Source organism: Mauremys mutica, chromosome 9 (genome assembly GCF_020497125.1).
Source record: "Mauremys mutica isolate MM-2020 ecotype Southern chromosome 9, ASM2049712v1, whole genome shotgun sequence".
NCBI lineage: Eukaryota > Metazoa > Chordata > Testudines > Geoemydidae > Mauremys > Mauremys mutica.
In genome coordinates this window covers 81733532-81746761 of record NC_059080.1, presented here as the reverse complement: position 1 = coordinate 81746761, position 13230 = coordinate 81733532, and the positions used below count along the sequence as shown (strand labels likewise).

The following is a 13230-nucleotide window of genomic DNA, read 5'->3' as shown; positions in this document are numbered from 1 at the left end:
GTTCAACAGAGTAACTGGATGAAATTCTATAACCCTTCTGTGTCAGACAGGAGGTCAGATGATTTAATGGTCCCTTCTGGTCTTAAAATCTGTAAATAATACCATATACTGTGAAAAGTCCCATTGATTTCAGTGTGGCTGTTCCTGGAGTAAGGTACTATTTGATGTTTGTGAGGGTGGAAACATCTGGCCCTACAGTACTGCAGTTATACAGAATTTAAATTATGTTTTTGTTGACCACAACATAAAATGTGTGTAAACTTCTTAGGGCAAAATATATCCTGTATGGTACTTCCTTGAATATACAGTGTGTACTCCCTTCCCTTACAAAATCTCAGTCTGGTACTACCAAAACCTGATCACCTGAATTTTCACTTAAGCTGGAAACACATTGTTGAAAAGTATCATAAGCAACAGTGACAGCAGGTGCCCATAAGGATTTGTTCTAACACTGCTTTATTCCTGCATATCCCTTAATACATTAAACACAAACTGAACATGATTTCTGCCCAACCCTAATAAATCATTTCCCTGGTAGAGGGTAGAGCTTCCTGTAGGTCCGGAAGGAACTTCTTGGGAAGGTCTTAGAGAAGCAGTGGTGAAGATCACCACTTAGCAAACTCCCTTATCTAGGCTGTAGTTTTGAATTCTAGAAGTGAGGGCCTGGCTGGCCATCACTACCTCACGTATTTGTTGTATATAATCTAGTTGCCTCTGCTGGTGCTGTAGGTAAAGTGTCCTACAACTTCATCATCTGTGTGAAAAAGCTTTGCAACAATTTTTATTTTGTCTGTCATTTTCCTTAATGTTTTTTTTTTAAATCTGTGTCCCTGAGTCCTAAGGCTAAAATCTTTTCCTGGTTATAGGCATGGGACAACCTTGACTTCAGTGGGAATTGAATACAGGGATCCAAATGCAGAATTTATCTCCTAGTATTTAGCAGTTTAAAGGGTTTGTAGAAACATCTACCTGCCTCACCCCTTTCAACACCCCTCTCAACCATCTTTCTTCTAGTGAGTTTGACAGTGGGTCTAACTCTGTTCAAGCCAGTCAAATGGGAATAACTTCATTGAAGTTAGTGGCATTATACCAGTCTAAAACTAGTGTGAAGAGAATCAGGCCCATGTTTCTAACTTTGTTACTCTTCCTAGCAAGGATGTGGATAATGGATAGTGGCCATTCATTCATTCTCTTTATAACTTGACATGAATAAATACATAGATTGACCTACCATAAATACATATATACATATGTATTTCTCTGCTCTGTTACACTGTGTTTTGACCAAGTTTCTTTTCTATTGGTTTGCACACTGTGTGTACTTCATAGTCTTTGCATAGCAGTATTTGTGCTTTACAACATGTGTTTTGCAGACTCCTTATTGATTTATACACTCAGCCAGTAGTATTACTCAATCTCTATGGATTGTAATATTTCTTTATATGGTCTTTCAAAATCCCTGTAATATTGATTTGTACATTGGACTTTACAGTCTTAAAGGGACACTCAGGTAAAAACTGTGGGGTCAGATCCTCAGATGGTATATATTGTCAGTTTACACTAGCTGGAGAGCTGCCCCTATATATTGAACAAACAAACAAAAACAATCACCATTTTCCTCAGCTGTGTTATCACATTTTGTAGGGTGCAGTGAATTCTGGGGTGTTTGGGCCCAAAAAAGGGTTCAGATTTTGAACTGAACCAGTGATCTAATGATTTACATCCTAGGGATTGGAGGTGGGGTGGCTAGTGATTAAGGTGCTTGACTACATTCCAGAAGGTCATGGGTTTGCATCTTGCTTGATCTCACACTGAAAGGCCACCTCTAATTCACATAGCTGCAGAATGGGTACCTGATCCATCATGTTAGGGCAGTCAAAGGTGGCTGGACATGAGGCTGGCCACCTCAGTAACCTTGTGTACTGTTGGCTATGAAATGGATGTGCCTTAACTACATCAGCCTGAAGAGCAATTGATTCAGGGGAACTTTGATGGGAAATGAAGCTGGATGGCTGGCTTGATTGTGGAGTGGGCCTGAGACCATGGTCAAGTTCAGGGTAAGATTGCAAGTGCTTAAGGTCAAAACAGAACAAAATTAATGTGGTGGCATGAGTGAATATTTGGAGCTAAGCTCTACATTTTGGTATAGAGCCAGAAGGAAGTCATCTGAAACCTACAAAATTAATTGATTTGGGTTTGCTTCCATTTGGGGTTGAATATTTGGTTCAGTTGTTGTTTTGAACCAGTTTACCCATGTTTGCTTCTTTTCCATACCTTATATGCCTTTTAGACATTCCTGTATATTCTGTCCATCACTTCACCCTTACTTAACCCTCTGAATTTTTCGTTGAAAATTTTTACCATATTTATCACATGATTTTACCCTTTATTAAACAAAGCAAAGTAGTTTTCAGCAGCTCATACTTCTCCATATACTTTGTGATCTTATATATTATCAGTGTTCAAGGATCTTGCTTATCTCAAAGGCCAGATTCCCTGGTCTATAATTTCCTGAGTACTCCTCAGTCCCTTTATTAAGTTTATGTTAGCTAGAATTTCCAACCACCTCAGTTTCTCTGTAAGTTGAGTAATTAAGAACAGAAGACTCAACATTGACTCCTAGGTACTGTTCACAGACTGTGCATTGACCCTACTGTGTGCCCTTTGAAAGGTCACTTAACCACTCTATCACTCTGTGTCTCCATTTACTTGTCTGGAAAAACAAGGGTAATAATGAGTGTAGTAAAGCATGTTGAGATCCCTAGATTAAAGGTGCTATACCAGCGGGAAGTATTATCATTCTATTCAGTGTCATTAACTTTCAGAGTAAACTCAATGAGGACTACAGCAAATTAGCTTAGAGCTGAAACTACTTTTATATTTCTTCTTAAAGAATTTAGCATTGACTATTCCTCCAGTCCCAGTGCAAGACTCACAGCCATCTGCTGGACTTACTTTTTAGTCTTACCGATTACCATTTAGGATGATTGCATCTGTGATGTTAGTCCCCTTATTTATGCCATTACCATCACCCTTATTCTACGCATTTATGTCATAGGAACATAGGAATTGCCCTAGCAGATCAGACTAGCAATCCATCTAGTGCATACCCTGTCTTTGAAATTGGCCGGTACCAGATGCTTCACATTCCAAGACATCTTTTTCTCTTTTTTTTCTCATGCTCTCTCTGCTGCGCCGAACAACTCCTTGCTATACCCATACAATTGGAGTTGTCTGTTTACAATTGGTGAAGGAGGGACAATGTTTCTTCTTTTGCATTACTGCCTTTTCAGATACTTGATATAATAATACTACCACTATAGTACCCACATCCCAAATCCTTACAAGTAATTTGTGTGGCAGGTGACCCATCAGAAAGAAAACATTTGAGAGTGCCTGTATAGAGAGGACATTTTAGAATCTGCACATCTCTGGCCAGAGGTTAAACTTGTTTTTTCCAGGGAAAGAGCTTAGGGATTTCTAATGTATCATTCAAAGGCAAGCTTGGTATTGAATTAACATCAAAATCAAATTGGAAATGTAATTCCATTCAATGAAAATATTATAACATTCTGCATATGCTGTCCCAGTTGTAAGTCACTTCTGATTCTTGGTAGTTCTATAGGATAAAATATAAACAACAAAAATTGTATGGGATTTATGACAGAAATTCCTTAAAGGGGGGGGGGGAAATCTAGTTTGCAGTGAACCTAAATCTGGGGTATGTTATGTTTTATGCTGAATTGAGAGATAATTGGTACCATATGACAGACTAGATGGAAAAGATCACAGCTCCCCTGCAGTGTTTGCCTCTGCACTCTTTTGATAAATTTAAACATGCCATAAGCCAAACATTGATTTAGAACACATGGGCCTCTGCTAATTCACTATGACCACAAAGTTAGAGACACAGGCCAATGTTTCTAGACATATTTTTGTCTATGCTAAAATGCATTAGTTGGCATCATATTATTTGGGACTAGTATTAAGTCCCAGACTCATCCAAAATCTAAAAATGTATGCACTGTGAAAATTGAAGTGTTAATATACAGAATGGCTTTGTTGTGGGCATTGATTGTGGTCGTCAGGTTTCAGTGGAATCCCAGCTCTGCAAGGATTGTAATAGGAACATTAACACACTCCTGCCTGCAGCCTGCACAGATGTGTGATCATAGTGAAAACTAGTAAATCAAGTGCATGTTCATTCTAGTAAAGTAATTGGAAGCATTAATTTAAGCATAGGAAATGAACTAATCTCTAGGTGGATCTTGCCTGGCAACAGGCTAATTTCCTATGAGGGGTTTTGGGCACTGTGCTGCGAAGGAAACAGGAATTCTGGCTTCTGGGAGGTGAATTAGATCTGGACTCTTAGGAGGAGCAAGTACTAATGCAACCCGCCTCCCCACAGACTGGAACTATACGTCTCCCCCAGCCAGTATGGCTGAGATAACCTGCTTGCTCCTGCTGCTAGTTCTTGACCCCTCCCTTGGCTCATGGACCAGATAGGGTAAGTCAGGTTTCACTGAAAAGGTAAGGCAGGAATTAGGGAGGAATTGGCACCAAGTCCAGAGTGGACAGGGCCTGGGGCTTAAAGGAAGGAAGGTGGATCCAGCAGCCCTTTGGAAGAAGGGGAGGTGTAGATGAGTCGGACTCACCCCTGCGGCGCCTCCTGCTGGTGACTCCAGGAATTAGCTCTGTCCAGCTCTGGAGCGCCCTCCGCAAGCCAGTGATCTGCCTATCTTCAGGCCCCCGTGTCCCTCCCTGGACCCGGTGCCCTTTTACATGGGGGTGCTGCCTCCTGGCAGTAACCCCTTTTCTCTTAGGGTCTCCTCTTCTTGGGGAACCCCCACCCTCTATCCCCACCTTGCCTCAGTATTGGCTACTGCCAGTCATTGTCTAGCCCCACACTCTGGGGCAGACTGCAGTATCAGCCTATTCATCACAGGCAAAGGGGTTTGGACCTGCTGCCTTGGCCTACCCCTGGGCTGCCCTCTGCAACCCCCAGTACCAGTTGGCCCTTCGCTAGGCCGCAGCCTGGGGCTTTCTAGGCTGGAGCTCCCCAGCTCCTCAGCCTTCCCCAGCCCTGCTTCACCCTAGGTACCTTGCCTATAGCCCCTGCAGCCAGGCCCTTCTTCCTCTACAGGCAGAGGAAGACTGTCTTGGCTTCTGTCTTTCCTGGCCTTCTTATAAGGCCCTTGGCTCAGTTTGGGGCATGGCCCCAGCTGCAGCCACTTCCCCAATCAGCCCAGATTTTAGAGCAGCAGCTCTCAAGTCCTGCCAGGCCACTTTTAAACCCCTCAGGGCAGGAGCAGAGGTCCACCCTGCTACAGGAGGGTTTCTGTTGCAGGGCAGAGGGGAGTGTGGAGAGGCTATGGAACTGTGAGAGCTCTTGTTTCCTTTAGGAGAGGGACCAGAAGGGAATCGGACTGTAATCAGGAGAAAGAAAACACAGTCAGCAAGGATGTTCCTCAAAGGGAGTCCAAACAAGTTAATGTAAGCAGCAACAACAAAGAACAGCAGACTCTCCCAGTCTGGGATGCAGGGCTGGCTCCAGGCACCAGCATTCCAAGCTGGTGCTTGGGGCGGCAATCTGAAAGGGGCAGCAGTCCCTGTGTTCTTGCCCACAAGCAACGCGCCGAATTGCCGCTGTGGACAGTGGGGGCAGTCCGTGTGCCCTTAGGGCGGCAGGCATGTTTCCACTGTGGCAGCAATTCGGCGGCAGCTTCTATGTTTAGCTGAAGCCACCGTGGACAGCTAAACATAGAAGCTGCCGCTGAATTGCCGCTGCCACGGAAACGCGCCTGCCGCCCTAAGGGCACACGGACTGCCCCCACCGCCCGCAGCAGCAATTCCGCACGCTGCTTGGGGCGGCGAAAACTGTAGAGCCGGCCCTGCTGGGATGCAAACCAACCCTAGGCCTCTGGGTTCAGAGCCCTGCTTCTCTCTCTGGCCTGGTCTACACTACGCGTTTAAACTGGTTTTAGGAGCATTAAACCGATTTAACGCCACACCCGTCCACACTAAGAGGCCCTTTATATCGGTATAAAGGGCTCTTTAAACCAGTTTCTGTACTCCTCCCTAACGAGAGGAGTAGCACTAATATCGGTATTACCATATCGGATTAGGGTTAGTGTGGCCGCAGATCGACGGTATTGGCCTCCGGGCGGTATCCCACAGTGCACCACTGACCGCTCTGGACAGCAATCTGAACTCGGATGCAGTGGCCAGATAGACAGGAAAAGCCCCGCGAACTTTTGAATATTTCCTGTTTGCCCAGCGTGGAGCTCCGATCAGCACGGGTGGCGATGCAGTTAAAAATCAAAATAAAGAAAGAGCTCCCGCATGGACCACGCGGACGTGATCGCTGTAAGGGCAGGCAAATCTGTTCTATCAGCGCTCCGTTACAGAAGACGAATTAAAAAACATTTTTAAAAAATCTCCAGACAGACGCCATAGCAGGGACTCAGCGAACTGCTGCGTGACAAGCGTAACGGAAAGCCAAAGAATCAAATGGACGCTCATGGACTGGAGGACTCAAGCTATCCCACAGTTCCTGCAGTCTCTCTGAAAAGCATTTGCATTCTTGGCTGAGCTCCAAATGCTTCTAGGGTCAAACACAGTGTCCGCGGTGGGTCAGGGCATAGCTCGGCAATTTACGCACCCCCCCCACCCACCCCCAGAAGTGAAAGGGAAAACAATCCTCTCTTGACTCTTTTACATGTCACCCTATCTTTACTGAATGCTGCAGATAGACGCGATGCTGCAGCACTGAACACCAACATCCTTGCTCCCCCCCCCGCCATGGGTGGCTGATGGTGCAAAACGACTGGTACCCGTCCTCATCATCAGCCTATTGGCACATGGGGCAGTGCAAAAGGGCTGGTAACCATGCTGACTAGCATCCGTCAGGTCGATCAAGGGCACCTGGCCCTAATTTTTCCTGGTAGATGGTGCAGTATGGCTGATAACCATCGTCATCATAGCAACAGGGGGCTGAGCTCTGTCAGCCTCCACCCTTCATGTGTAAAAAAAAAAAAAGATTCAATTGCCCCTGGGCTAGCAGAGGGATGCTGGACTCCTCTCCTCCACACTCCTTACTGTCCTGTCTGGACTATCATAGCAGCTGGAGGCTGCCTTCCACTCATTTCTCACTAACAAGTCAGTGTGTCTTATTCCTGCATTCTTTATTACTTCATCACACAAGTGGGGGGACAATGCTACGGTAGCCCAGGAAGGCTGGGGGAAGAACGGAATCAACAGGTGGGGTTGTTGCAGGAGCACCCCCTGTGAATAGCATACAGCTCATAATTTCTGCAGGATCTGACACAGAGCAGCTGTGCTCTCTGATACAGTGGTTCTCTAGTACACTTGCCCATATTCTAGGCAGGACTGATTCTATTTTTAGATACCAAAAAGGAGGGATTGACTCAGGGAGTCATTCCCAATTTTGGCTTTTGCGCCCCTGGCTAAGAGCAGCCAGGGGCACTTATGACAGCAGCAAATGGTGCAAAACGACTGGTAGCCATGATCATCTTTTTACCAATTTATGGATTGGTAGATGGTGCAGTATGGCTGGTAACCATCTCTGCTGTCATGCAAAAGCAAAAGCATGCTGCTGTGTAGCGCTGCTGAATCGCCTCTGTCAGCGGCAACTAGTACACATACGGTGACAGTCATAAAAGGCAAAACAGGCTCCATGATTGCCATGCTATGGCATCTGCCAGGGCAATCCAGGGAAAAAAGGCACGAAATGCTTGTCTGCCGTTGCTTTCCCAGAGGAAGGAGTGACTGACGACATTTACCCAGAACCACCCGCGACAATGACAATGATTTTTGCCCCATCAGGCACTGGGATCTCAACCCGGAAATTCCATGGGGCGGGGGAGGCTGCGGGAACTATGGGATAGCTACGGAATAGCTACCCACAGTGCAACGCTCCAGAAGTCGATGCTAGCCTTGGACCGTGGATGCACACCACCGATTTAATGTGTTTAGTGTGGCCGCGCGCACTCGATTTTATACAATCTGTTTTACAAAACCGGTTTATGCAAATTCGGAATAGTCCCGTAGTGTAGACGTACCCTCTATCTCCATCAGCAATGAGTCCTGCTGTTCCCCAATGGCTTTGGGTAGATGCTCTTTTGAGCTGGTTCATCGTTATAAATAGAAATCAGATAAATATTCTTCAGCTTTGAAGATGGGACCCTGCAACAAAGATGCCTTATCACTGCCTGTTTCCACTTGGTATGCAACTGATGTAGACTTTTCAGCATAATGGGGGTGGGGAGGAGAGGGGGGGAGGGAGGGGAGGAGGAAAAAGCATTATAAAGCTATACAGATCCATATGTTTCCAGATGTGGCTTTTGCCATTCATATTCAGAGAACCAAGTTTACTACATTAAAAGCTGAGCTTGCCCTTCAGGATGTCAGTATAACCATATCTTATGCAGGAACATTTCAGATGAGTATACTGGAGGTGAAATATCTCTGCCTCAGTTGTGACAACACACAATAATCTGCCAAACTGAAAAACTGTTAGCGCTCAAAATCAAGATGAAGAACAAAGGGCCTCTCTTGAGGATGACATTTAAAAATTCCCTTTTCCCTTATTCTTTTCTAAAAAATTATTCTATTGTTTCCATCTTCAAAACAAAAGAAATTAGATAGGTAAAGGAAAGCAGTGAAGGAGAAAATGGGTTAAAACTGAAGTTTTGAAAAATTTCACTTCTTATGGTTGCTTCTGTTTCCCTGTTAAGGACTTGATCCTGCAAACACATGTGCATAAATGAAATTTACTTATCAGAGTAAAGTTAAACTAGTGGGACTATTCACATAAAGTTATGCATGAACATAGGTGTTTGCAAGATCAGTGTCTAATATTATCTCTAATCCAATGACCAGTTAAACTGAGGTAAATATCAAGCAGTGACTCTAATGACCTTACATTGCTAACTTCTTTTGCGTTTTTTCCCTAGCCCAGTCACTGAATGATCAATTACATTAAAAACTGTAATATCTCTGCTCCTATGTCTTGCAAAAACAAAATGGTGGTTATTGCTTTGCTAACAGTTTGAGATCGTTAGACAGATGTGGTGAGAAATATTTTTTGACTGGGGTTAGTGGGCCTGGCTTAATGTAGCTTTGCTGTTGCACTGAATTATGACATACATTTACAGCCTGATCTCCATTGAAGTCAATGGAGAGTTTCCCCATTTGCTTCTGTGGGAGTTGGGTTAGGGCTTTAATTTTTCCCTTCGATATCCTTTATTGTTGTAGTTGTGGTTCATCAATTATTTATATTTTCTATTGCCTCTGTATATGTGTTTCGAATGGTGTTAAATTCATTATTTCTACATCTCTTGGTCTAGCTGTTTGAACCAAAATCCTTTACATATATGACTATGCCTCTACCCAGAGGAAAGGGTCCCATACTCTTTAATTAGAGGGGGGGGTTATTAATATGAATGTGACATAACTGACAGCTATTCAGCTGTTCAGTCTAATACATAAAATACTCACCAGTAAAATTATATATCTATAAGCTCCTTGTAAAATGAATCAAAACTATGGGATTGTCCTCACTGCAGGGTTCACTCAGGCTTTTATTTGGGTGTTTCCCCTAACCCAGCTTCCATCCACACACAAAACCTCTCACCTAAGTGTGGTGCTGCTTACACTAGAACAGGGGTCAGCAACCGGCGGCTCGCCAGGGTAAGCACCCTGGCGGGCCAGCCCGGTTTGTTTATCTGCTGCGTCGGCAAGTTCGGCCGATCGCGGCTCCCACTGGCCGCGGTTCGCGGTCCCAGGCCAATGCGGGAGGCAGGAAGCGGCGCGAGCCGAGGGATGTTCTGGCCGCGGCTTCCTGCCTCCCGCATTGGCCTGGGACCGCGAACCGCGGCCAGTGGGAGCCGCGATCGGCCGAACTTGCCGACACGGCAGATAAACAAACCGGGCCAGCCCGCCAGGGTGCTTACCCTGGCGAGCCGCGAGCCACCGGTTGCCGACCCCTGCACTAGAACTACCTATCCAGACTGGGATATAGGTTAACGCCTGAATGCTGCTTACACTTGGGCTGGTAACCCACTCACTTTGCAGTGTGGATGCAGGCTAAATCCCTTGAGTGCTGTCCTCTAAAGCCTTCCCACAATTCCTGTCCCAAAGGCAGACAAGTTCTCAATTCATTGGAAAAGAATCACATCTTACTCATCTTACTGTAGCACGAAGAACACCAGAAGTCTCCCAGATGTCCTAGCACCTTACATCAGTGAGTGCAACAGCACCATAACCGCAGTGGAGTGACTTTGCAGGATGGTGGCTCATAGCCAGGTTAGACCAACCTGGGCACTCACACCCAAGTGCTGATCACCAAACTAATTCTGCAGTGAGGACATACCCTATGTCATGTAGTCTTGTCCCTGACCTTTCCCCTCCCTCCCAATGCGGTGTCTTTTGGCCTAACAGCAAATACATGGAATCTTAAACAATCTTGTCTCAAGTATATATTAACGTATCTATCTTCCAACTTCTTGAGCCGGTGTTCTTAAAATAGCCATATGATAAGTCAGTCTCTGCTTTGAATCGTCTGGGTTTTTTCACAGTAACAGCTTTTAAGAATCAATTTAGCATAGAGGTGTCTGTAGAGTCACTAATCTAAAGGTTGAGTTGGTGTTTCCATAAACTTTGATTTAGGTCAGCTGGGGCAAGTTATTAAGAGAGCTGGAAGTTGGTTCAAATTGCTAAAAATTTCCTTTCTATTTTTAGAAGTGACAATTAGTTTTATAGTGTTAAACTAGTTCTAGTATAAATCAGTTTCAGGAGTTTTAAAATATAAGATATAATGACATCATCAAGGAAATTTGTTACTTTTTCCCTTCCTTTTTCCATTACGCATTTTTGGCCAATTATTTTAAAGAGATGCAGAGCCATCTTTGCTGTATTAGCACTTCATTGCTTTAAATAACATCAAACGAAAGTTAAGCCGATCCTGAATTACTGGCATTTGGTGTGACTCTGATTTGTTAAATGTTGGGCAAATTGCTTAAAAACTATTACCTTTTGTTGACAAGGATCACATGTGTATTGTTGAATCTCACTGATAACATGCAGTTTAGGGACAAACTTGTCATCTTCATCAGTGCAAAGCCAGAGTGAATTGTTTGGAGTCTTCATGTGGGGAAGAACCTAAGAACTGAGCAAACAGTATTCACCTCCACCTCCGTGGGCAAGGGTAGCCCTTCATCTTCTCCACAGATTCTTTTCCAGTCTAGGCACTGGAATAGAGGCTGAGCCTTCTGCACACTCACTGCACGTGTGTTTGTAGGAACCTCATAGTGATAGACATCCATCCGTCCCCTGACTCACTCTCTTACCGCCTACATATTGGACTATGCAGTTCTGCATGAAGACCAGTACTACCATGAGCATGGGATATAGAATATCCCAGTTTCCTGCTCCCACTGCCCCTCACAGCAGAATCACTGTGATTCCTCTGTTTTGTGGACATGATATCCTTGAATGCACTTACTGTAAATGAATATAGAACAATATCATTCTCAAGCACATTTCTCCCCATGCTTCAGTTCACCTACTTTGTACTGATGATAAAAGAAGCTTTTTGCTCAGGTGTGTTTGTATCTTATTAACATGGAAATGCAAAACTTTGTCACTATGTTATGCGTATCTGCAATTGGTTTATTTTAGACCCTTCTACATTATTTTGTAAGCATCACCTCCTGCCTAACCTAATAGGTACATTTAGAGTAAAATATCCTATTAAGTATCCAAAGCCTGATCTCAGTTGCTACGTGTACACAGATGCAAATACACTGACTGGATCTGGATGATCGTGACTAAACTTAAATTGAAGAGCTGTGAGTGAGAGCAGATTTTGGTCTGTTGGGTCAAATATATCTCTGCAGTAATGCCACTGACGTCAGTAGGAATTACACCCTAGATACCTTTGATTCATGGTGCTTTTCAAAGCATCACGGTCATAGGACTGGGGTAAGTGTCCAATTTAGTATATGTACAGCTCAGTTGGGAAGTCACAGAATTCCTTAACAACTAATTGTTTTCAGAAGCATAGCCAAATATGGAAGTCATAAGCAATCTGATAGCTACATAGGTCTAAAACTGATAGAGGACAGAGCTGAAGTTGCAGCAAGGCAAACTCCAGATTCTGAGATGATGAAACCTTACGAATTATGTGGGACATTAGACATCTGGATAGTGAGAAAGTCCGGGTCTCTGGATCTGGAAATTTTAACCCAAATTTGTTCATCTGTATTCATTGTGTGCAGGTGCTTTACAAGCAAAGGTGTATTTTGGTAATAAATTGTTTAACATGAATGTCACACAAATACTTATAAACTACGTATCTATAATACAAAGGTAAAAAGTAACTATCATTACGAGATGGAATGGGCTGTCTATTGGTTAGAGCAGGAGTATGAATGCACACGGGTTCTGTCCCAGGCTATTAAGGGTATGTCTATACTACCCACCGGATCAGTGGGCAGTGATCTATCCAGCGGGGGTCAATTTGTCGCATCTAGTCTAGACATGATAAATCAACCCTGAGCGCTCTTCTGTTGACTCCTGTACTCCAGCGCCGCGAGAGGTGCAGGCAGAGTTGACGTGGGAGCAGTAGCAGTTGATTCACCATAGTGAAGACACCGTGGTGAGTAGGTCTAAGTATGTTGACTTCAGCTACGTTGCTCACGTAGCTGAAGTTGCGTAACTTAGATCGATTCCCCCCGCCCCCCACCCAGTGTAGACCAGGCCTAAGTATGAGAGTATGGACAAATCCCTTAACTTTCATCCAGCTGTGAAAAGAGCACAGTAACAGTTATCGACCTCACAGGGACACTGTGAGGTTTAAGTAATGTATGTTTAGGAGCCCCAAATAAGAGAATATAGAAATGCAGCATTATATTAAAAATATGCAGCTATATGATGAGGCATTACAATAGGACAGGGGTCAACAACCTTTGGCCCACAGCCCGCCAGGGTAAGCACTCTGACGGACCAGGCCAGTTTGATTACCTGCCTTGTCCGCAGGTTTGACCGATCGCAGCTCCCACTGGCCATGGTTCATCGCTCCAGGCCAATGGGGGCAGCGGGAAGCAGTGGCGAGCACATCCCTCGGCCTGCACCGCTTCCCACAGCCTCCATTGCCGATCCCTACAATAGGAAATAGCAATTAATGACATGTATTTGATGCAATACTGC

General features: G+C 44.5%; 1 protein-coding gene across 6 annotated transcripts in view; it reads left to right on the top strand.

Annotated features, from left to right (window-relative positions):
• Positions 1–13230, top strand: part of VEPH1 (ventricular zone expressed PH domain containing 1) — a 189783-nt gene that overhangs the window by 121583 nt on the left and 54970 nt on the right. The window lies entirely within an intron of this gene.